General features: G+C 41.0%; 1 protein-coding gene across 4 annotated transcripts in view; it reads left to right on the top strand.

Annotated features, from left to right (window-relative positions):
• Positions 1 to 21,884, top strand: part of raph1b (Ras association (RalGDS/AF-6) and pleckstrin homology domains 1b) — an 81,210-nt gene continuing 59,326 nt past the window's right edge. For 2 of the 4 annotated variants that reach the window (XM_017712159.2, XM_037543231.1), the window contains exon 1: positions 1 to 342. The gene's annotated coding sequence lies outside the window, so the exon portion shown is untranslated. The remainder of the gene's footprint in view (positions 343 to 21,884) is intronic. The other 2 variants (XM_017712160.2, XM_017712161.2) reach the window with 1 other exon arrangement.

Genomic DNA, 21,884 nt, shown 5'->3' on the forward strand with positions numbered 1-21,884 from the left:
GCAACTGGACGCCAGGAGAGCATGCTACAGCGGGAGAGAGGGAGAGAGATAGAGAGGAAAGAATAGGGAGGACAGAGAGAATGAGCGAGCGTGGAGAGAAATGTCTGCGTACGCGAAGAGATGAGCAGTTTTTGACTGTTTGAAGAGTAAAGACGCGAGAAGCTGTCGCCTTTCGAGGATACAAGGTGCCGAGAGCGCTGCTGGAATTCTGTGCTTCATTTTAAACTAACTGACGGTTAACGTTACAGCCGTTAGGAGCTACAGGAGAGAGAGAGAGAGGGAGAGCAAGAAAGAGAGAGAGAGAGGGCTTTGAAAACCGCCTTTGCGTCTTTTCGCCGACGGGTAAGTCTGCAAATTTAACGTAAACTAACCCAGGTGTGAAAGTTTTGTTATCTGGTCACGTTTGGACGGTTAGGTTTTTAGGGACGAGTGGGAAAAGTGGGAAACAAGCGAGGAATCGAACAGGCACTCTCACGCCCTGCCGTTGGCTGTTATTGTCTAGCCTGTAGTAATGATAAAATTGCCGGAGAGGAAAAGAGCACGTTAGCGTAGTATGGAAGGACATGTTTGTGGAAACCTCAGCTACATGTCACATGTGTCTGTTAGTGGCGCAATAATGTGCCAGACCTCTCTTGAGATGATGGGTTTAGGGCAGCGCAGTTAGCAAGTATGAGTATAATTAGCTCGCACAATTAGCCACCTTCGGCTACACAGCGTGCTCTGTAGAGCCAAAGAATAGCCAGTAACCTGTGTGTTCACTCGTGTTGGGTGTGTGGCTGTAAGCTATCCAGCATGGTTTAAAATGTTCATCCGTGCTGCATTTCATCGTGTCTGGCGCACACACGTCAATTTTGTGGCAAAACAGTGTCATGCGTTCAGCTATTGTCGATTGGGTGTGTTCAAACTCAGCATATCATCTGTATCTTATCACATTACTCACTGGAGGACACTTCATGGTGTCATCTTTCCCCCTTTCATCGGTGTAATTCTGCATGAATAAGTTCAGAGGTGTAGGGGAGTTTTAAATGCTCCAGAAATGGGAGCTGTGGTCTCCACCCTTTGCAGCTTGCCTGCCATCCTACTGGGCGCCCATCAGACCAAAGAGGGAGGTTCCAATGGACACCTCCAGCTAAAAAACGTCTTCATGAACGATTGTGCTGTGGAAAGCGTGCGAAATATCTGTCATGCTCAGCTAACGCTTTGGCTATAGATTTGCATACTAGGCAGGAGGGGCTGGCTCTATTGTCCTGCCCGACAGACATGGTCAGTAACCGAGGGAGGTGACTGTGCAGTTCACGTACACTGCGATAGTGCAGTGGCAGATTAGCAGCGAAAGAAGGAAATCAGTTGTCAAGAGAGAGAATACAAGTCCTTCCTCTTCCACAGCTTCAGAGACATCTCTTTCCAGAAGATGCTGGTCAACTAATTGCTGTTTATTCAGCCTGAGCATCATAGTCTAATCTGGTTAGACCGCTACTCAAAGTCTTTGGGCTAATTAGCCTCTCTTGGTTTGTGTCTGGGGGGCTGAAGGGGGGGAGTTGAAGCAGCTGTCAAGGGACACACTTTGTTGACCACAGATGTAGACAAAGCTTCAACACACATCACAGCAGAGTGAGAAAAACAGGCTTGGTCTTTCTTCAGAGCCACTCAGCAAGACACATGTCAACCTGACACAGCTTGTTTTGATTGGACTGTTTTGTTCTTCTTTCTTCTGTAACCAGACACAAACAATGCTCACAGAGATGAAACGCACTGTTTTTTAGTAATTATGTATTTTGAGCTTTTCTTCAACACCCAGCAAATTGCATACTTTGCCGTTTACGCTGCATTATGTCAGGCTTTTTGTTCATGTGTTATTGAAAGAAGTAACATTACTCAGTCAGAAGGGAACATTATGATGTCCATGCGCTGCCTCGAGTCACCCTGTAAAGCCTGAAGTAGTCATTTGAAAAGATGTTTGGTCAGATTTTACAGCAGTTTTTTGGACAGCGTCATACATTTTTACTTGTTAACTTCGCGCACCCAGGCTCATGAAGGTCCTGCTCAATGTTTAGGTCTCCAAGGCAAAATTACCATCACACTGATGAAGATAGATGATTGTCTTACATCCTCAGAGGACATGTCCTTCACCAAGTTTTGCCTGAGTTGTCTTTGAATACTCTTTCAATGCACTCGCAAGTATTCGATTCATCCACTCGGGGAAGTGGTCCAAATCACAGCAGTGTTGTAAAGTGTTCTTACGTAGTGCATGCAGCCACACGTTTCCACCAGGGAGGATTCCAACTTGCCAAAATGTACTTAGTCTAGATGCAACTTTTAGGTCTTGGATAACATGAGTGAAAAGAGTTAGAAACCTGAAAACAGAGAGGTAGCTAATTTGTCAGCATTGTGTCATAAAATAATGCTCATTATTATGGGGCAGTCATGGGCTGGAGGTTAGGGAATAGGCCTTGTGACCAGAAGGTCGCTGGTTCGATCCCCAGAGCCGACAGCGCATGACTGAGGTGTCCTTGAGCAAGACACCTAACCCCCAACTGCTCCCCGGGCGCTGCGGATTGGGCTGCCCACTGCTCCGGGCGAGTGTGCTCACTGCCCCCTAGTGTGTGTGCTTACTAGAGTGTTTGTGGTGTTTCACTTCACGGATGGGTTAAATACGGAGGTGAAATTTCCCCGATTGTGGGACTAATAAGGGTCACTTAATCTTAATGGTGTCCTGGTGTCGCTGGGCTTTAGTCCCTTGATTTCCTTTGCATTTTACATTGTCAATGAGATAACAGGATTATATAGAATCTTTGCAATATCAGGGCTTGAAAGGAAATTTGTAGATTAGCTTTAACTATATTTCTAATTTCTCAGGCCGGTGCCACAGTTCAGCACACCGGAGGTAATGCTGCAGTTTTTACCATAGCGGCAGTCCAACCACAGCTTGTCACCAGCCGGGCGTAAAACTGTGATGTTTGGACTCCGTCTGGGCCAGTGTGCATCAACTGTCTTTCCATTAAGAGCAAACATGAGCTTGAGGTGTAGTGTTTGCCCACGTGTGCCTGGAAAAAGAGGCCACAGCCTTCGATGTAGGTTACAACTGTAAAGGCCGCTTACGTCGTCTGGTTAAAAGCTTCTATGAAAGAAATGCTCACTGTAATGGAAAGCTGAATCACACTTTGCTTTGGTGGAGTCTCATTTTTTTATTTTTGGTGCTGTCTGAGCTTGAAATGGTAAGGACACTATGCCTGTATCTGCTTCAGAAACCCCTCCTTTCCTTCGCACACTCTTCTAGTCCCGACAGCAGCATCAACCCGAGCGGAAGAGGAGACGACAAGTAGGTTACCCCTCAGGAAATTCCCGCTGATTCCGGAGCAGAGCTAGACAAAAACGACATGAGGTGGCGTCTTTTCTCCGTAATATTTGTTTGGTTTTATCGTACTTAATTTTTTGGAGAATCTTAGGTTGTCACCACTTGTTAGCATGGCCACTTTCGGCACAACGTGACTGGTAGTTCAGCGATATTCCAAGTATGGCTGCAGTGATTAGTCAACAAAGTTGACTGTAATAACAGAAGCTATCTGATGTTCTATAACATTCGTGTCACATACAGCCATTCAAATAGACTGCAGTACACTGCAGAAAGGGCAGGGAGCGACACGGATTCTGTTTGTTGCACCATAAAGGAAATCTCTTCTTGCATCTCTTTGAGATGGATGAGAGGAAGCCACAGAAGGCATTATGGTTTGATTAGTCAGTAAATAAATTAAGATTGTTTTTATAAGTGTTTCTAGAATAAGGTCATTGGGCCTTAATCACCAATATCTCCCTAGTTTTTTTTTCCTTATATTTGGTCTTGAGAAAGATCCTAAGAAAGAGCCTACATCAGATTCATGGTGTGTTCTTAAACTGCTGAACTGTTCACACCTTTGTGCTCTTGAGTGTGTGTAGGTTCTGTTCTTATGTAAGAACGTTTCCCAAGTAAGAAAACATTAGTGAATGTCAGAATTAAAAAAAAAACTACAGTAAAACTGCTTACGAGGTTTTTAAGAAAAAAAATCTATTCACCGTTGGTAAACATGTTATATTGCGATGTGACATTTACTTTTCTGAGTGTATCATGGATATCGTCAGTACTTCTAGAACACAGACTGACTGTAATTCATCATAAAATGAGCATTATTAGTCCTGTTCAATTGGATTTAATGCAGTAGGTGACAGGTTGAATAAAAATAATTTGTATTAATTTGTCCAATTATCCAGTCTTTTGTCCATTCTATCTTTTAAGACTTGTCAGGATAAAATATTGTGGCATGTTGTCTATCGCAATCAGTATATTTTTTGCCATATCGCCCACCACTAATTGTTAGCCTCAGTTCCAAAAGTTTGAATGCTCAAAGATAAGCTGTGATGAATCATCAGGCGGCATCATCCTTGGATATGCAGAATTAGGGCTGTTTCAGAGAGAGTGAGATGCTAGTCTTTTCCAGCTTCGGTCTCGGAGCAACCTGTGCATTACAGATTTAATGCTCCAGCATTCCCGATATTCTCAGAAGAGAATCTGCTGTGTTGGAACAGGGATAAGTCTGTAGACAGCAGTGCTGCACAATATTTCATTTATTCACAGTTATCATGTAAACAAATTGTTGCCTCTAATTGGTCTAACTCGTTTACTTATATTGCAGAGGCAGTTATGCAAATATTCCCTCTGTGAAGTCATATCACTCAGTAAATGTCCTGACCAAGCACAGTTGAATGTGGACATTTTGACAAATAGAGGAACCATTAACCATGACGGATTATTGACAAGAGAGATTATTCACAAGTGCATATTAATATGGGCTGTTAAAATATGTGGCAATGTAATGTCAATACTAGTATAAACAATGGAAACAAAGTTTTCATTTCAATTGAGCTTGAGCAGCACTCTAGGTAAATTGCTGACCAGAAGAAATTTAGCGGTCAATGGTTTTTCCATGTGCGGAAGCACAGAGCCCTGTTTGCTGTCATGTTGAGGGGGGATGTGGTGATTTTGAGGGACTACTATGGGAATTGGCCTGTAAGAAGTAGATCTGATGAGAAAATCAGCTGCTGAGGTCTTGCTAATGCTCCTCAGAGGGTATGTGAGAGGAAGGCTTTGGTTGCGTGCATGTGTGTATATATACAAGGTCATCCTCAGTCTATTAGCTGTGTGCATATGGGGTCTTACTCAGATATATTGTTCTACTCTAAGTGAGAGTGCTGAGCAGAATCAGGTTTTTGCTTGTTAATTTCTTAATCAAATGACCTCAGATGTATGGACCAGACAGCAGGGCCTAGACCAGCACCTGCTTTAATCTGATATGCTTGACACACATGGGCCACACAAAAGAACCCTGCTCTTAGATGGTGTTGTTTTACCAAAGCCCCCTTGGGGACCTGAGGTTTTGGGGGTTCAAAGAGCGCTATGGCCTACCATAAAACACATTCAGCAGGCGGGGTGAAACTGTAGAGGCTGTCTATGTGAATACTCAGACGTCCATCGCTGGAGGCTCCTGGTGCGCAGTGGTGCATTAGACAGCTGCTGATGTCTAGCAAAAAGGGTTTTGCACCAGAGTGCAAAGAGAGAACTTAATGAGCTAGTGCTGAACGATTTTCTGCAAATATTTATTATTATTATTATTATTATTTCTGATGTATGTGACTGTGATTTAAAGGAGTTATTTTCTAATGAATTAAGGTCCAGACTTGTTGTTTTGGCCAAGAACACTCTGATATCCACTTCTTGTAGCTTGAGTCTTGAAAATTTTGTTCTTCTTCTTCTTTTTTTTTTCTTTTCTTTGTTGGTCTAACTCACTAACCGGTTGTCCACCAGCTCAGTGATATCAGGTTAAATTTCCCCACTTAAAACTTAAGTCAACATTGTTGACCATGTAAGTTGTAATTAAAGTGGCAGCTCTTGTGATTTGAAAGTTGCAGTCTTTGAAATTGATATTGATTTAAAAATGATTTATCTTTCAGCCGTGAACTGAGTGACACCTAAAGTAATCAATGTTCTATGACATCATACAATAAGAGAAACTAATTGACCTATTCGTGTCCTGCCCACAACAATGTTCTTTTGTTGCAACTGTTGCAAGTTTGGACAAGATTTACATAATGATGGCAAAATCCCTTTGACCCTAATGAGAAACGGTGGTGCATCACTGAAATGTTGAAATTGAGTCTTATTGATCACAGATGATATGTATTCTGTGTATATGTGAAAGGTCACACTGTTAGGATAGAATTATTTGTTGGCAAATTTGTGGCAAGCATTAGCATAATGGCATGTTCAATGTAAGACCACGTTAATTTCACAGGCCAGATTTTTACCTGTCAGCAGAGAGTTTGGTGCATTTCAGCCTACTGTGAGAGAAGAAGACCTGCAGATGGATCAACCACTAACTGTTGTAGTGTGGGGGCAGGTGATTTTTAAGATAGGGCTGCAAATAAAAACAAATCCACAGGCAAAAAATATCCATGAGGATATTTTGCTTCAAAGCTGCGACAAGCCTTGAGTAACTTTTGAAGATGTGCTGCTGCAGGGAAGTGCATTCACATGGATGTGTGGATGGCCAATCAGAATGCAGCTTGCGCAGTCCTGGCAGTTGTGGCCAGCTGAGCCTGCTATAGATATCAGATGCTCAGTGTACTTATGGGCGGAACATTTGAGGCTGATATTAGAACATTGTTATCCAGCTTGGCAGCGTTTTAAACAGGAGATTCAGTGCTATGTAGTGAATCTGAACACCACACTAAATGAATTATGTTGCAGTTGCTATGAAAGAATGCGTTTGTGGGAATGAATAGTTCAGTTGGGAACAATGCAGTAACAGTGCTCATCAGGTGGTACTGGCTCAGTGGCTTGCAGCCCTACAGCTCAGGATTTTACTGATGGCCTAGTCTCACACGAATGATTTCTGAAAGTGCAGCCAGCTCAGAAGACTCGGGAGAGAAGAAAAGAAAGGGAGTGAGTGATGGAGAGAGAGAATGTGGGAGACGTGTCCATATCTTTTGTGCCCTAAAAGTGTGACAATGAAATAGAAGAGCCAGTTTTGTCCTTAAATTCTGCTTTGTCATCAGCTTGGTATAAAAACCCATACATCAGCCTTTTTGTTGTAGCCAACATAGTGTCGCTGTTTCAACATGTATTAGGCTAATCCTTCTCTTACATAATCTGAAAGGGATTAGGCTGTCCAAGATTATTGTTTTGATCAGGTTAGGCATCATATTGCATCATGCATTTTTTAAAATAAGTTCTGTGCAGGTTTTATGTACTCTAAATGGTCATCATTTGTTTTCTCATAATCATTTTCATACTTGGAATTCAACAGGCTGTTTTTGTTTCTGCGTTTTAAGACCTTTTCTGATTGGCTGGCCTGTATTGTGCCACATTCACACAGAGTCAAAACACACTTTAAAACTTTAATTTGAATGGACACGGCTAAACTTCAGAAGGCCGAGTAGGTGGATATATGAAAAATGAGTTGATTTTTCCTGACATTGCAGAAGCATTTAATTTATAATGGGCTGTTTTTGTGAAATACTTCAAAAATATTTTTAAAAAGCGCTGAAAAATCATGCAATATGGGCCCATTAAGAGCTTAATCAGTTGTATTGCAGTGCACGTATTTCCTACGTCAGCTGTCTTATGTAGAAATAATCCGGGTAAGAAATCACCTGAATGTTTTATAATGAAGTGAAGCACGGGTTCAATCATGTCTGACCATGTGAGTATTAGGGAAACCGTTGGTGTGCTTACAAGTATAGACAGTTGTTCGTTACTTCTGTTTCGGAAGGGAGATTTTAAGCTGCTTATTTGCTTATAATGAGTACAAACACAATGGCAGGTGGCATGTTCTACATCAGGCATCCTGTCAACAGCAGGTGGGCTCAACTCATTAGCTTCTCTTGAGTCTGAGCCAATCCCCATCAACTCTGAGGCCATGTGACAGGAAGCTGTCACCCCAGAGGAGTTCATATTTTGCAGGTCTAAGCTAAATCTATAACAGCACTCCAAAACGAACATGCTAGAGTGTGAAAGCTGTTCGTTGACATGCTGTGAAACACGCAGTATATCTGAAGGAGTCCAACGCAAATCTAAAGCACGTCAGTGATGTGCAAAGAGTGTGCTGTTAAGCCAGATGTTTCTTATGAAGACAGGAGTATGAATAAGGAATTTGTCCCCGTTTGCTGCAGTAACAGCCTCTACCTCTGGAAAAGTTTTATGTTAGCTGTTGCAACATTAGCTGTGAGGATTTGATTGCATTCAGTCTTAAGAACGTTAGTGAGGTCAGGTACTGATGTTGGATAATTAGTTCTGAACCACAAGCACAACTCATCCCGAAGGTATTTGATGGAGCTCAGTCAGTCTAAAGAACACAGTTCCACTGCTCCTCATCTCAGTGCTGGGAGCTGTGTGCTTCTCTAGAAGACACTTTACATTGGGAAAGTGACCTTGCCTATATGTGGCTGTTCCTGTTTTATTGACAATGCATTTCTTTGGAGATTTTACATGCTGTGTGTGTACAGTTGACTCCTTGTATTAGGAAGAGGTGCATCTGAAACTAGAAGGTGTTTAGTAATTAGAAGAACTTTCTGGATGCTTTTTGATATATAGATGTTACTGCAATAGGACCGAACCCATCGGTAAATAATTCCAGATTGTCCTAGATGAAGAGCTACTCTGAGGTCAGTTCTGCCTTCTACATCTTAGTAGATATGATCAATCAGGCCTGATCAATCAGAATTCTTACCTTACATTCTTAGTGTCACTTTAAGCATTCACTTCTAGTTTTGTTGATATTAACACTGATTTGTTTGAGAGACTGAGCCTTGGCTACTTTTCAGATGGATTAAAATATCCACAGTGACCCATATTCGTTAAATTCTGAAGAACAGTGTAAGGTATTGTCTTGTGCATCCTGATGAAAGCAGTTTCAAGACAGAGGACACCAGTACTTACCGGTACTAAGAGTTTTGATAAATGTGGGCTTGAATTTTACATTGAAAGGAACCCATGTTCTCGGTTGTTTAAGCAGCTGTAGAGGTGATGGCTAATCCTTCTGTCATTTCCCCTGTCTTCGTCTTGCTGTGGTTTTCCAAGAGGATTCAAGCAAGGGTGTTTAAAAACTAATCACAGTTTATGCCGAACTGAGTCCACTTTTAAGGCCTCATCTAAAATGCTCTCTGTTATATATATGAATATTTTCAAAAGTGCTGACATTACAGAGATTAAAAGGTTTGCAGGGGTGAGTTTGGAATGATCTTGCTAACTGGTCTCCGCTTGAATATGGTTGTTAGCCATATGGACACAGGGATCTAACTGGACATGTACATTGCACTAGTTCAGAAGGTTCTTCTTAACTTCTGTCATGCATAGTTATCTCTAAGGAGAGGTCAAGAGGTGAGAATGTTAAGAAGGGAATTTCACATCAAAATCCCCATTCTGAAGAGGGAGTGATTCTTATTGACAGGAGACTGGTCAGCAAGTTAGCTCCCCTGAAGACAGTGATGGATAGCGGGTTTAGCAGCTAAGGCTAGTAGAAACTGATAGGAAGAGGTGGACAGTGTCTTTCTTTGATGCAAACAAAGAGCCTCAGAATAATGTGCAGTGTTTTCTCACTGGGTAGGGAACTGGGTATTTCTCGTTGGAGATCACCATGGGAATTTACTAAAAATTAAATAATTAAACTTAGTACAGGATAAAAAAGACTGACGATTTTCTGAAAGTATAATGTAATATATTGGCTATGTAGTTTCTTTTTGTACTGTTATTTTAACTTCTGCGTTTCTATGAAGGAACTTTGTGTAGCGTTTGTGAACACTAGAATCAACCTTTCATGTCTTCATGACTGAGGGGAGATTCCTAGTACATATGGGTCCTGATTCCTGGGCCTAAAATGAGCTTTTTCAAGCCCAACATTCTACAGAAATGAAGGTTCTCTTTCACCTGGAGCAGCTGCCATGGAGAAGCTGATGTCTGGCCCAATGGGAGAAGGTATCTGAGGAGGTTTCTTTAATGAAGTTCTGGCCAAGGCTGTTGGAGAGGCTTCCTGCCTGGATTTGGGAATGTGCTTTCTCCTCCACAGCCATGTTTGACCCCTGATGACCTCACTGATCTCACCATGACGACATCCTTGTTCTGCAGGCAGCTGGAATGGCCATTATGAAGGATCGTTTCCCCTCCCAGAGTTCCCAGAGTTCAGCATGTTCTCATGCTAACAGTTGAAGATGAGAGAGACTCATTCTCACTGTCCATCCTTGAATGCTTTTGAGTGTGTTTGTCAAGAGTGGGTTTGAGCGCTCACTTGAGCATGCAAGTACACCGAAAAGGAGGTCGTTCCGATGAGCTTGCTCCTGGTCTCCTGGCCCTTGAAGTGCTGATGTAGCATTTAGCCTTTTTTTATAAACTAATTTTTTATTTCTTTTAAACAGATTTTGGCATGTGTTAATGCTAATTAAAATGTTTTTGTTTTTTTTTCTTTGTGTCGCATTTGCTTACTGTCAGCTGTCCTTCATTACTACTTTGATCAAGTGAACTGGCTTCTGTGAACTACTAATTATTAACAGCAGCCCAGCTGTTTATCTTTTTTGTGTTTTATTGTTTGTCCCTATCTTATTTGTTTATCTTTGCTTTTTTTGGCTTCATTGCCTTTGCCTCACATTCCGTTTCTCCCATTTCACATCCTTAAGAGAATACTCTTGAAGTGTGGATGCAGAGAGATTTATATCCTGTGGAGACTGCGGTTGTGAAAGATTTAAGTTTATGGAATGTATAGAGTTGGAGAGTATGAGCGTATATGAGTCTCAGCTTTCTCAGCTATGGTTTTTATGTGTCTGATCCTTCTGGAAGGCTCTTGTTTCATTGGTAAATGCTTATACAGATACGTGCTAGCTTTCTTGCAGTGCAACACAGATATCACAAATTATGAAGTTGAATTTTTTTTTTCTTTTTCCCCAAAGCTGCTATGCTACTAACTAGAATTAGCCCCTGAGCTGCATTGAATGCTCTTTCTAACTTTTTCAAATTGAGAATCCTCTTTACAGTGTGATTAGGTCCACAACCAAACTTGAAGGATAATCTTTTAGCTAAAACCACAATGTCCAAAGACGCTTACCCCTGGAAACAATAGATCATACTCACTAAATCATCCTCTGAAGTGATGCAGAGAACCGAAAAAGGGTGTAAGTAATGTAGCTGTGTAACCTGCCGAGTGTGAAATGTGTCAAGAACTTGGATTACAAATACCAAACACATCATCCAGGACCACCCTTACAGTGTCACGGCAAGCAGCGACAGACTTACTGTTTGATTTTATGAAAGCGAACATCTCAAACACAAGCACTTGTTTGTTTGTTTGTTGTTTTTGTTGTTGTTGTTGTTGTTGTTGTTTTTTTTTTTTGCTTGTGGTGTTTTCAGGGACCTTGCTGGCTAGACTGACACATTGTGTTTTTATTGTGTGAATATTGGACAAGTCACTGGGCCTAAGCTACATTCATGAAGCTTTGGAGGACTGAACTAGTATCAGGTTAGTCAGGTTGTTAACATTTCCGTATTTAAGTCATTTTCAAACTTTTTGGAAACTTATATAGATAGATGGCTATTTTTCTTTGACTTTCTTCTTTCAAATGCAAGTGGGTTATTGCTTATAATGTCACCATTTAATATGTCCTGAAAAATGAATAACTTGTACTAAATAGCTGTTTTGACCAGAACAGCCATTCTGACTGGGCTTAATAGCCATTTTCACTGGACTTAATAGCTGTTTTGACGGTGACGGCCTTTGTGTTTATTGCTCTCGCTGTGTGTGTGTAGTGAATCTCAGGGCAGGGCACAGAGTTCTCAGCACAAGTGTCATGTGATTGGTGCCGGTTGAAGGTCTCTCTGTCTGATGTTGACTTTTCCATCTCTGCCCATGTGACCTGACACTGCACTGACCTACAGCAGCGACAGTGGACGTTTTTGATTTTTACACTGATCTGGGATCAGTTTTTACACTAGATTTTTGATGAGTAAGGTCAAGAATGCATGATGAGGCAACCTCAGATTGAGGTTACTGCAGCAGTGCTGTTCCAAAAAAAGTGGTGACCTAGCGGGATTTCTTAAACTGGAGAACTTACAGGACCCCCCCCCCCCCCTTGTATTCTTGTACTCAAAATGCCTTATGATAGTAGGTTCAACTGATTTGCTAATAGAGGCTGGATCAGCAGATGATGCGGTTTAAGGTATAAGATGTGCATAAAAGTACTTTTGTTGCATTTTAGTAAGTTTCGGCTTCAGGCATTCTGCTCACTGAGACTGGTGTAACCTGCAAACTAAAATCACTATAGCTCTCAGAAACTCACCCCTTATAGTGAATTTAAGATGATTCTGGTTCATGCACTGTCTGGAAACAAACGACTGTTTATCAAACTAGTACCATGCAGTTCATGTTCACCAGTGCACTTTCAGTCTGAGATATTGGCCTAGATCAGAGGTGGGGAAACTAAATGTTTGTCCTTTTGACAAAAATCAAACCACCTTGGGAGCCACAACATTTTATATCCATTTTACCATCTTGGCTCAGTATGTGCTAATGTACTAGTAAAATATATAATATTAAAGAAAACGCCGACTTTCTTTACTCTGCTTTAAGGTTGATCATGACTGTAGCGGCTTTTCTCACATCTCTGGCAGGAAATGAAAGTAGAATAGTTTCTTGTAAAAATATCTCTGTGTTTGAATTTTTCTAGGCTCACGTCTCATTCGCGTCTCATTCGCGTCTCATTCACGTCTCATTCACCAGCTTCTTGTTTGAATTTTCCCATTCTGCTGCACCGTTTAAGCTGGAAGGAGAAAACAGATGTTGAATGACTTCAGCTTTGTGACTTTTTAATGTTTAACAGCTTCTCGTTGCAGATTAAACACATCGGGAAACCAGCTGGAATGCTTGTGAATGCAAATAAGTCCATTTGTCTCCAAATAATCAATGTCCTTCTTAAATCTTCCTCTTTGCCTTTTCAATAGCTACAAGCTAGGTGAGACTGCTTTGTGTGTTTCACGGTTAAAGGTTGGTGAATTAGCAGTTGTAGGCAATTCCAGCTTTTTTTTAAGACTATTTATTGCTAAAACTGTATTTTACTGCAAAGGAGGATTTTTTGAACCTAAAATGTAATTCTGCTGTGGAGTTGCAACAAAGCATTAAAAGAGCCATGCATTGCAGACCCCTGGCCTAGTAATTGAACAAGAAAACACTGTTGCTATCCCAGTTAAAGTTATTCCTGAATTGTGTTTGAAGCTATAGGTAGCTAGTAAATGATATATCCTCTTCATCTTATGTTTCCTTTTCACTAAAAGGACTGAGATTTGATGTTTTGGATGTTAGTCAAAAGGCCCTTTCCTATCATGATCCTCAGCCTACCTCATCTGGCCTACGTGCCTATATTTCTGCACAGTCTTTCTACTTACAAGTGGATCTGGTTTCATTTTGTGTAGTATTTCCACACTAACTCATTTCTTCTCTCTCCTCCTTTCTCTTTACTGCACTTTTTACCACCACTGTATTTTAGACCCTGTCCTCAACAAGTCACCTGCTGCCTACAGTGGCGTGTAGTGGATTTGTTAGTAGACTTGTCGTCAGCCCATTTCTGCAGCCCCTATCAGGAAAACAAAATCAAGAAAAATGAGGGATGTAGACTCCTTAAAGTATTCGCTCTTCTCAGAACACTAATTTTGACATACTGATGTCCACCTGTCCCAACAGACTTTCACTTGTCCCAGAAAAGCTTTAATGTCAAGTCTGAGCTTTCTTCCTTTTGGGCATTCAGGCTTTAGTTATGTGGCTGAAAATTCCTGCTTTGTGAAATCCACCCCCCCTGTTCTGTGATAGTCATGTTGTCTGTACACTCATGCGCTCGCAGACTTTGAGCTGGTTGTTTAAAGCTTTGAACAGGCCAATTGAAACAGTTGATGAGTCATGGTGTGTCACAGCCCACAGTCGTGGCCATACAAGAATAGTTTTTTTTCCGCTCGGATGCGGTCTGTTTGATGTTCGGAGGTGTATGTATATGTGATTTACAAAGAAAGACATGCATACAAGTGCGCACACACACACACACCCTCACCAACTTATAGTAGCCAAACTCCTCAGTCACTTCGCTGTTAATCCCTTGACCACAGCAGCAGCTGCTTTTATTGTGTGGCTGCTCTAAATTACACACCTATGTGCCAGACAGGACCATTGGGATCTGTACTCAGGTCTGCCTCAGTAGTGGTGCACACTGGCCATGACGAAGTGTGGTCTTGGCTGGCTGTGAGTGGGGACGATTCAACTGTTGAATAGAGAAGGGCTTACAGTTCCACCAGGACTAAATATACAAGTGCTGATCCAGGGTCAGTTTCAACCTTACGTGGCAAATGTTAGAGATGGCCTTGATCCAGCACCCAGTATCAGTGTCCAGGAAGGAAAAATGAAAGAATCCGGTCAAAATGTGTTACTAACCTGGCGAGATGTAGCACAGAAAAGAATTATTGTACTTGAATCACATTTTCTTTTTTTGTATAACTACAGTTCCTACAATTTTCTGTAGTCCATACTGGTTTTCATTTTGGCTGTAAATGAATCTTTTTTTGGATAGTTAAGCTTTTTGGTTCAATACTGTTATAGCTGCAGTTTACTTTAATTATGTGGCTGGCTATGTATTTCTCCTTGTAGTGTAGTAGATTTTTAATATTTTTAAACGGTGACTGTAAAGAACTGGCACACCGAAAACTAAAATTTGTTTTTCCCTCTTACCTAAAATCTAGTCCTTCAGCCAAGACATCTGTCACAAACAGATATGGATGGGCAGTATCTCACACACACACACTCACACATTTTCTAAGCCACTTGTCCTTCTGGGTCCTGGGGGAGCTGGAGCCTATCCCAGCAGTCATTGGGTGGAAGGCAGGATACAGGTTACAATTTTGTATTTTATAATAATTATATTATGTTTTTGAGCATATTGTGTGTATATATATCGTCAGTACATAGAACATAGACCAACTACATCATATTTGCCATCAACTTGGCTTTATTGGTACTGATATATTGTCTGGTCCAACTAAGCAAACCTCAGTAAATATCATGACTCATTAGTAATGGGCTGTATGCTGGTTCATTCAGGATACCCATTGAAATTCAGTTTCATCACAGCTGTAAGGCTGGTATGCCACATATAAGCACACATAGCAAGACATGCTAACAGTGCAAACTTTAGTCTATGTTTTAGTCTGTTGCATGACTTTCAAGAAACATTTGAAAATCTATCTTTGTTTATTTGAATTCTGCATCTTGTTCGGTATTTCTTTTTAATTGAAAAAAGAGAAGGAACGTTTTGTTTTTGTATCATTATATGCATTTTCCCCTGCGCCCCAGAGGGAGAAGTGGCTTACAGTGTGTGTGTGTGTGTGTGTGTGTGTGTGTGTGTGTGTGTGTGTGTGTGTGTGTGTGTGTGTGTGTGTGTGTGTGTATTTTCCACCATGCCACCCGGTGCTATCATTTATCATAGAAATGTCTTCAGCTACTGTGATGTATTTGCTGAGCCACCCATCTCTACAAAACACTGTAAATGCAGAACCCAAACATATAACTAAAAATGCAAACTTCTAGTGCTAAACATGTCTTGGCTGTAGAAATATATTTGGAGTACATGGAGAAAATGTGTGAATTAGATACTGAGCATCAGTTTTTAGTATTGGCATTGAGGGAAATTATTATTGTAACATGTTAAAGTGCTTGTCATAATCTAATACCAAAAAATGTACTGAAGTGGTGAGACCTCAACGTTCTGAGCTGCATACGGTTAACTAGTGTTGGCTCTGTGAACAGTTTTCTCACTGTTCAGCTTAACGCATGACGTGTTCCATACAGAATTTCCATCTTATTCTTGTACAGTAGCTTGGATTTGATTGTGAAAGTGGTGATAGGGGGTTTTCCCTCTATGAATTTAATGTTGAGCCTCATTGTGGGTGATTTGACAGGTTAATAATACTGCACAATGGGGAGGGAACAGCAAAAGAGGCATATGGAAAAGGAGAGAGAGAAAGAGAGAGAACAAGCAAAGCAAAGAAAGAAAGAAAGAGAGGGGCACTTCTCTATATTCGGTGTCACCGTGGGAAAATTCCATCTGCATGACTCCCTGTAATTCCCAGCATGTGTGCGTGTGGCTGCGCTTGGTCCGCAACGAATCCTACAGCTCAGAACAGAGATTCCTACAGCTTAGAATGGGTTCGCCGTTTAATTGAATCCAGAGCGCAGCGTGGGTCTCAGAAAAAGAGACCACCATATAGTGCTGGGCAGTACTTGATAAACTTTCGTTTCCAAATATATCCTGATGTGATTTGATTGTTAGAAGAAACAATTATTTATCATCACCCACCGCTAATTGTTTGATGATACAAAGCTGAGGTCAGATATTCACCAGCTTCTTGTTTGAATTTTCCCATTCCACCTTAAATGGTACCAGCAGTATCAATCTGCTGGACTATATAAGGTGGAATGGGAAAGTTGGCTATCTAGCTACTGAGACATTAGAATGCTATTAGCGTTTTTTCTTTTTTTTTGCTTGTTATGAAGAAAAGGATCATAATACATTGAAGCGACATTAAACGAAGATAATGAGACGATTATTGTAATTCTTTAACAGAGGAAATACTTACATTTGTGGGTTTCTTTGGTCTCTAGCACAGCCATCTTGCTGGTTTTTCTCTCATAACACTTTTAACAGTTTAAAGTGTGCCTCTAAAAAACCTCAGTTTGGAGGGCCATGTAGTCCCAACACTTCACCCTACCCCTCCATCTCAACTAAAATTGCGACACCCTAACCCTAGATGTGAACATGCAAAACAGAGGGCTAAGGGGCAAGGGGTGGGATAGGGATGGCAATGGGTCTTAGTCTGTTTTTTCAAAACAGTCCGTGCAGTGACGTACTTGGTTTTTAACTGTCAGGTATTGGATGTGAGTACAGCCAGGGGATGGCACTGTTTTATGCAATAGAATGTTTTTATGATGTAACCCTCAATACGAGCATTTTGTCCATATCGTGCAGCCCTTGTTTACTTCTGATAAACAGCACTGATGGGAAGCAGTCCTGTCATTTTCATTCTTGTCATGCAGCAAAGACTGTGTTCCACTGCCTTTGGGTTGTATCCATCCTTTGGAAGAGTGCCGCTAATGTTTGTTCAATACTAATGCATTTTTCTGCTTTTCTCCTTGACTGTGATAATCTGCATTGATTGGAGTATTCAGATGTCCCACAACATGTCATAGGCATTTGTAAAGGCTTGGGTGCTGTAAAAGAGCTTTGTCTTTCTTGGCACTCCAGGATTCATCATTTAGGTGTTCAGAATCGTGCAGTGACTTGTGCATAAGTACGTGACAAGGGTTGAAAAAGAGGGCTAAAGGAATACTCCAGTGTAGCATGCAGTCAAATATCACAGATCACATTTCAGTAAAGCAATAGCAATGACTCCGCTTTTCAATAGAAATGAATGGGCGTGTACTTCAGTACTGCCTTCTGTGATTTGATTTATCTTATACCAGACACGGATTGTGAGAGATGAATATGTACGGCTTTAAGGTAAAAAGATAAAAGCTGTTGTTTTTATTTCTGTACGGTACTGGTACACTATGCAAAATGCAAATTTCTTTTTGTATTGGAGCATTTTATCTTTTCATGGTAGGATTGAGTTTTGATTAGCTGTCCTGCTTTGGTTTGTGCTGACTCACTGTGGAGAGTGCAGCTTCTCTCCTCACTCTGTAAATCAATAAGTGGCCATCTGCTGGCTCTGGAGAGCCACGTCCACTGCTAATGTGAGAGAAACCCACTCTCTCTTCGCCCCACCTCCTCATCTCTCTCTTTCTCTCTCTCTCTCTCTCTCTCTCTCTCTCTCTCTCTCTCTCTCTCTCTCTCTCTCTCTCTCTCTCTCTCTCTCTCTCTCTCTCAACAATTATCACCAGTGAGATATATCTGCAGATATTTGTCTGTATTCATTTCAGACAGATGTAAGTATTTGGCCGATATTTCAAATCATTATTTGCACTATGTTTTTATTTTATGCTGTAAGAGCAGAACATTTGGGTGATGCTGGCCCACTGTGCTGACTGCTCTCCCTCTGTCTTCATGTTTTATTCAATTCCCATGTAACTGTATCCCTAGTTGTTTGTGATTATGAATTTGATTTTTAAAAAGTTACTGTTGTGTGTAAAGTCTTATTTCTGTTGATTCTTAGGGTGAGCTGTTTATCAATGGTAATTTTAGCAAAACGACTCGAGTGCATGTTTCCCAGTAGAGTTGTTTGGAGGCATGATATATAGACCTCAGTAGCAGCAGATAAGCTAATCAGGCAGAATGCTTCTAAAATTTCACCACCTGACCAAATACCAGATAAAGCTCTGAAAAGAGTCGGTCAAAGGACTGACGCAGACATGAGTAACGGTACGCATCCACGTTCAGTTTCACCAACTTCATAATTTCAACTTTCTCTCTTTACCTCTCTGTCCTTGTCTGTTCCTTCTTGCTTTCTCTCTCTCGCTCTCTTTCTTTTGCTCTCTGTCCTCTTTCTCACTCTCGCTCTCCGTCTCGCTCTTGCTCATAAGCTTGGTTTCTCAGACTCCAGAACAGTTCTCCTCTCTGTTATTTAGCGCTGTTTTGATTCACTAATGGGGTTTTTCCTCCGACATTACCTCCTCCACCATGTCTGCTAGGCTTCTGTGGCACCCCCACTTCCTGTCTACACGGGAAGTTGGGCTTTGGCTTCCACCACAGGTGTGGTCTCAGCAGGAAACAGGCTTGTTGACGGACACACCTGGCAAGATCCCCACCAAGTAGAGTACTAGGAGGGTGTGTGTCTGTGTGTGTCTGTGTGTGTCTGTACGAGCGATGTATGTGGCTTTGTAGCTTTCGTGGTCTCTGGAAGACTGCTTGAGGTCTTGTGTGACCCTCATGTGGTTCTCAGCTGGTTTGTCTATTACAGTGCTCCTCTTTTCTGTTCTATATGCTCCTCTCACATCCTCCTGTTCTCTAACTCTTATCTAGCCTTTGTTCTAAGGGCTTCTTTCAATTCAGGGGCAAAGAGATCAATTTGTTTGCAGTTCCTGCAGCCATTTTTTCACTTGTTGATATTTTCTTGTAACATGTAGGTATCTTAGCAGTTATATAGATCTTTACTATCAGCCAAGTTAATGAAGAGAAATGGGGATGTCCTGCTTCATTTTTTTTTGTCCCACAAACTGATTAGAGAACTGACTCTCAGTCCCATACCATATCTGTATTTTAAAACATTGGAGGGGCTTAAAACATGTTGACTAGTTAACACACTGAAGTGAAATCCCTTCATTTTTCATGAGCATGGTGATGTACATCTAATTACATTTTTGTTTCATTTTAAAGTATTCAAAAACTGTCCCAATTCTCTGTAAACTTTGGTCTTTGCTTTGGATATCCTCATTTTTCAGTTAGGTTTCTCCCAGAGTTCATGGAGAACACATGCTAGGTTGCATTGCTGGGTAATCTGACACCTCAAATGATGTCATTTGTTTTGTTATTGTGGTGTTGGACGTCCTTTCTGCCTCCTGGCAGTAATAAGAGGGCAGATTGGGACAAACACACTGCCTGCGTAGTGTCATGTCATACTTTTAGTGTATTTCTATTGCACACATTCTGTGTGTGTGTGAGTGGTGTGGGGTGGGGGGGGGGGTGTATGGTTTCAAAATGAGATGAAACCACAGAGCTGTCGAATCTATAGCCTGAGGTATTGTAGAGGTATTGATGTAAAACCTTGCAGCTTTGTCATTGATTTAACAGTAGGCTGAAATTGTTGGTTGTGGAAAATATTATTTTTCTAGAAATAATGGTGATTATTCTTAGAGCTGTTCCCATTATTTAATCTGAAGCCGTACCTGCCTGTAAGGGCCGGGCAGAAGCTTGATGTTTGTCATTATTGTGAGAAAGGATGTCACAGTATACTTTTGAAAGTGCATTGTGTACATCATCAGTACAACAACAGCAATGTTCAACTGCATGTGTCAGTACATAAAGAAAATAATTAGTCCTGTTTAATCAGATTAAGTTCATTGCATCCATAGTTTTTATGGTATTGTTTAATACAGCACTGCTTGTGTATGTTTGTCTGTTGCAAGCTACAGTAAATCTCAGTGACCTCAATATTGTGATATGTATTGAGTATCATTTATCATGAAAATTTCTTGAATTATCCTGTTATTTTTGACATTGTCCACCTCCACATGCCTGTTTATAATATTCACTTTGCACATTAACAAACCCTGATAATGACTGGCTCAAGTTACATCATATGTAAATATTTGATCATTCAAGAGCACAACTGTAAATCCATATTTTTTTTGTCTTTTAAGTGTCTTCTACAACCTGCTAAGTTATAAAAATATTGAAAAAAAAATATTATTATATAAAAATATTAAACATTTTGGATAGGTGAGGAAGTCCAAATTTTTTGTTTTTGTTTTTTGACTAAACGGTTAAGTATTAGAGAGATTCTGCTCACCTCCAAAGTTCACTCTAATTTACTCTTTTGTTTATTTATTTATTTATTTTTAAATGTTCATAAATATTTGAACAAAGGGAAGTTCTTCCTCATCCCTGCTGTGAAGTTGTTGCAGTGCTAATATTGGCTTAATTGCCTGACTAGAAACTACACCTGATCTATTCTAACAGTTTGGACATACTGTTAGAATTAAGATTAAGATTAAGTGACCCTTATTAGTCCCACGACGGGGAAATTTCACCTCCGCATTTAACCCATCCGTGAAGTGCAACACCACATACACTCTAGGGGGCAGTGAGCACACTTGCCCGGAGCGGTGGGCAGCCCGATTCGCAGCGCCCGGGGAGCAGTTGGGGGTTAGGTGTCTTGCTCAAGGACACCTCAGTCATGTGCTGTCGGCTCTGGGGATATGCTTATATATGATTAAATATGCTTACGGATATTTAACAAAGTTTGTTAACAGAAGTTTGTTGCATTTTCTTTTTCTTACAATTCAAGTAATTCCAAACCCATTCAGTGATGTTTGTTTGATTTTCACATTTTCTATTATTGATAACATGTTCTTGACTGCTACACATCCTTTCAGGCTCAGTGTTGAGTAGGATGGACACGTTACATTTCTAGATTTCTTCAGAAGTGAAGCAAGACTGGCACCTTCACACCTGCTTTCCGCTCCTTTGTGCAAGTGGATTTTCTTTATTCTAATCAGAAATATCACTGGCTTCATGACTTCATTTTGGCTGGAAACTAAATAAAAGCAGGGTGGTCTCTGACTTTTTTGCAAAGTACTCTGTCTGTCTGTCCATCTGTCTTATGTACTTTAAACTGTGGTAGTGAACTTCTTTTCCTCCCACTTTCCCCTTCATGAAGTGGTGAATATCATAGAGGCTGTATGCCTCTGGCATCCTGCCAGCTATGTGCCATGTATTATACACATGTATTATACACACTGTGGGTTTGACCCGCAGACCTTCGGTATGGTTTATTCCTGAATGTTGCCATAGTTACCTGCATCAGGTCTCCTTTCCCTTTGTTTTAGTTCAGTGAGGGGGATTTTTATATTGACTCACTGTCTCTCGTAAACACACGTTTGTCTGAGCCGAGTTGTGTCAACTGCATCTGCTTTTATAGATGCTGTTGAATCATCTAATTCTTCTGTCCCTGACTATTTTTGGAAAACGGAAAAACTTGTTTGCCCTGTAAGCTCCATTTTGCTGGCTCTAGTGCTCTGAAGCTAAATTGGGATCAAATGAGTGTTTACAAAAGACCACATGGTGAACAACTTCGTGAGAAGTCTCTTTGTCATGCAAGACACATGCGCGCAAACACACTCCGG

Source organism: Pygocentrus nattereri, chromosome 12, assembly GCF_015220715.1.
Source record: "Pygocentrus nattereri isolate fPygNat1 chromosome 12, fPygNat1.pri, whole genome shotgun sequence".
NCBI lineage: Eukaryota > Metazoa > Chordata > Actinopteri > Characiformes > Serrasalmidae > Pygocentrus > Pygocentrus nattereri.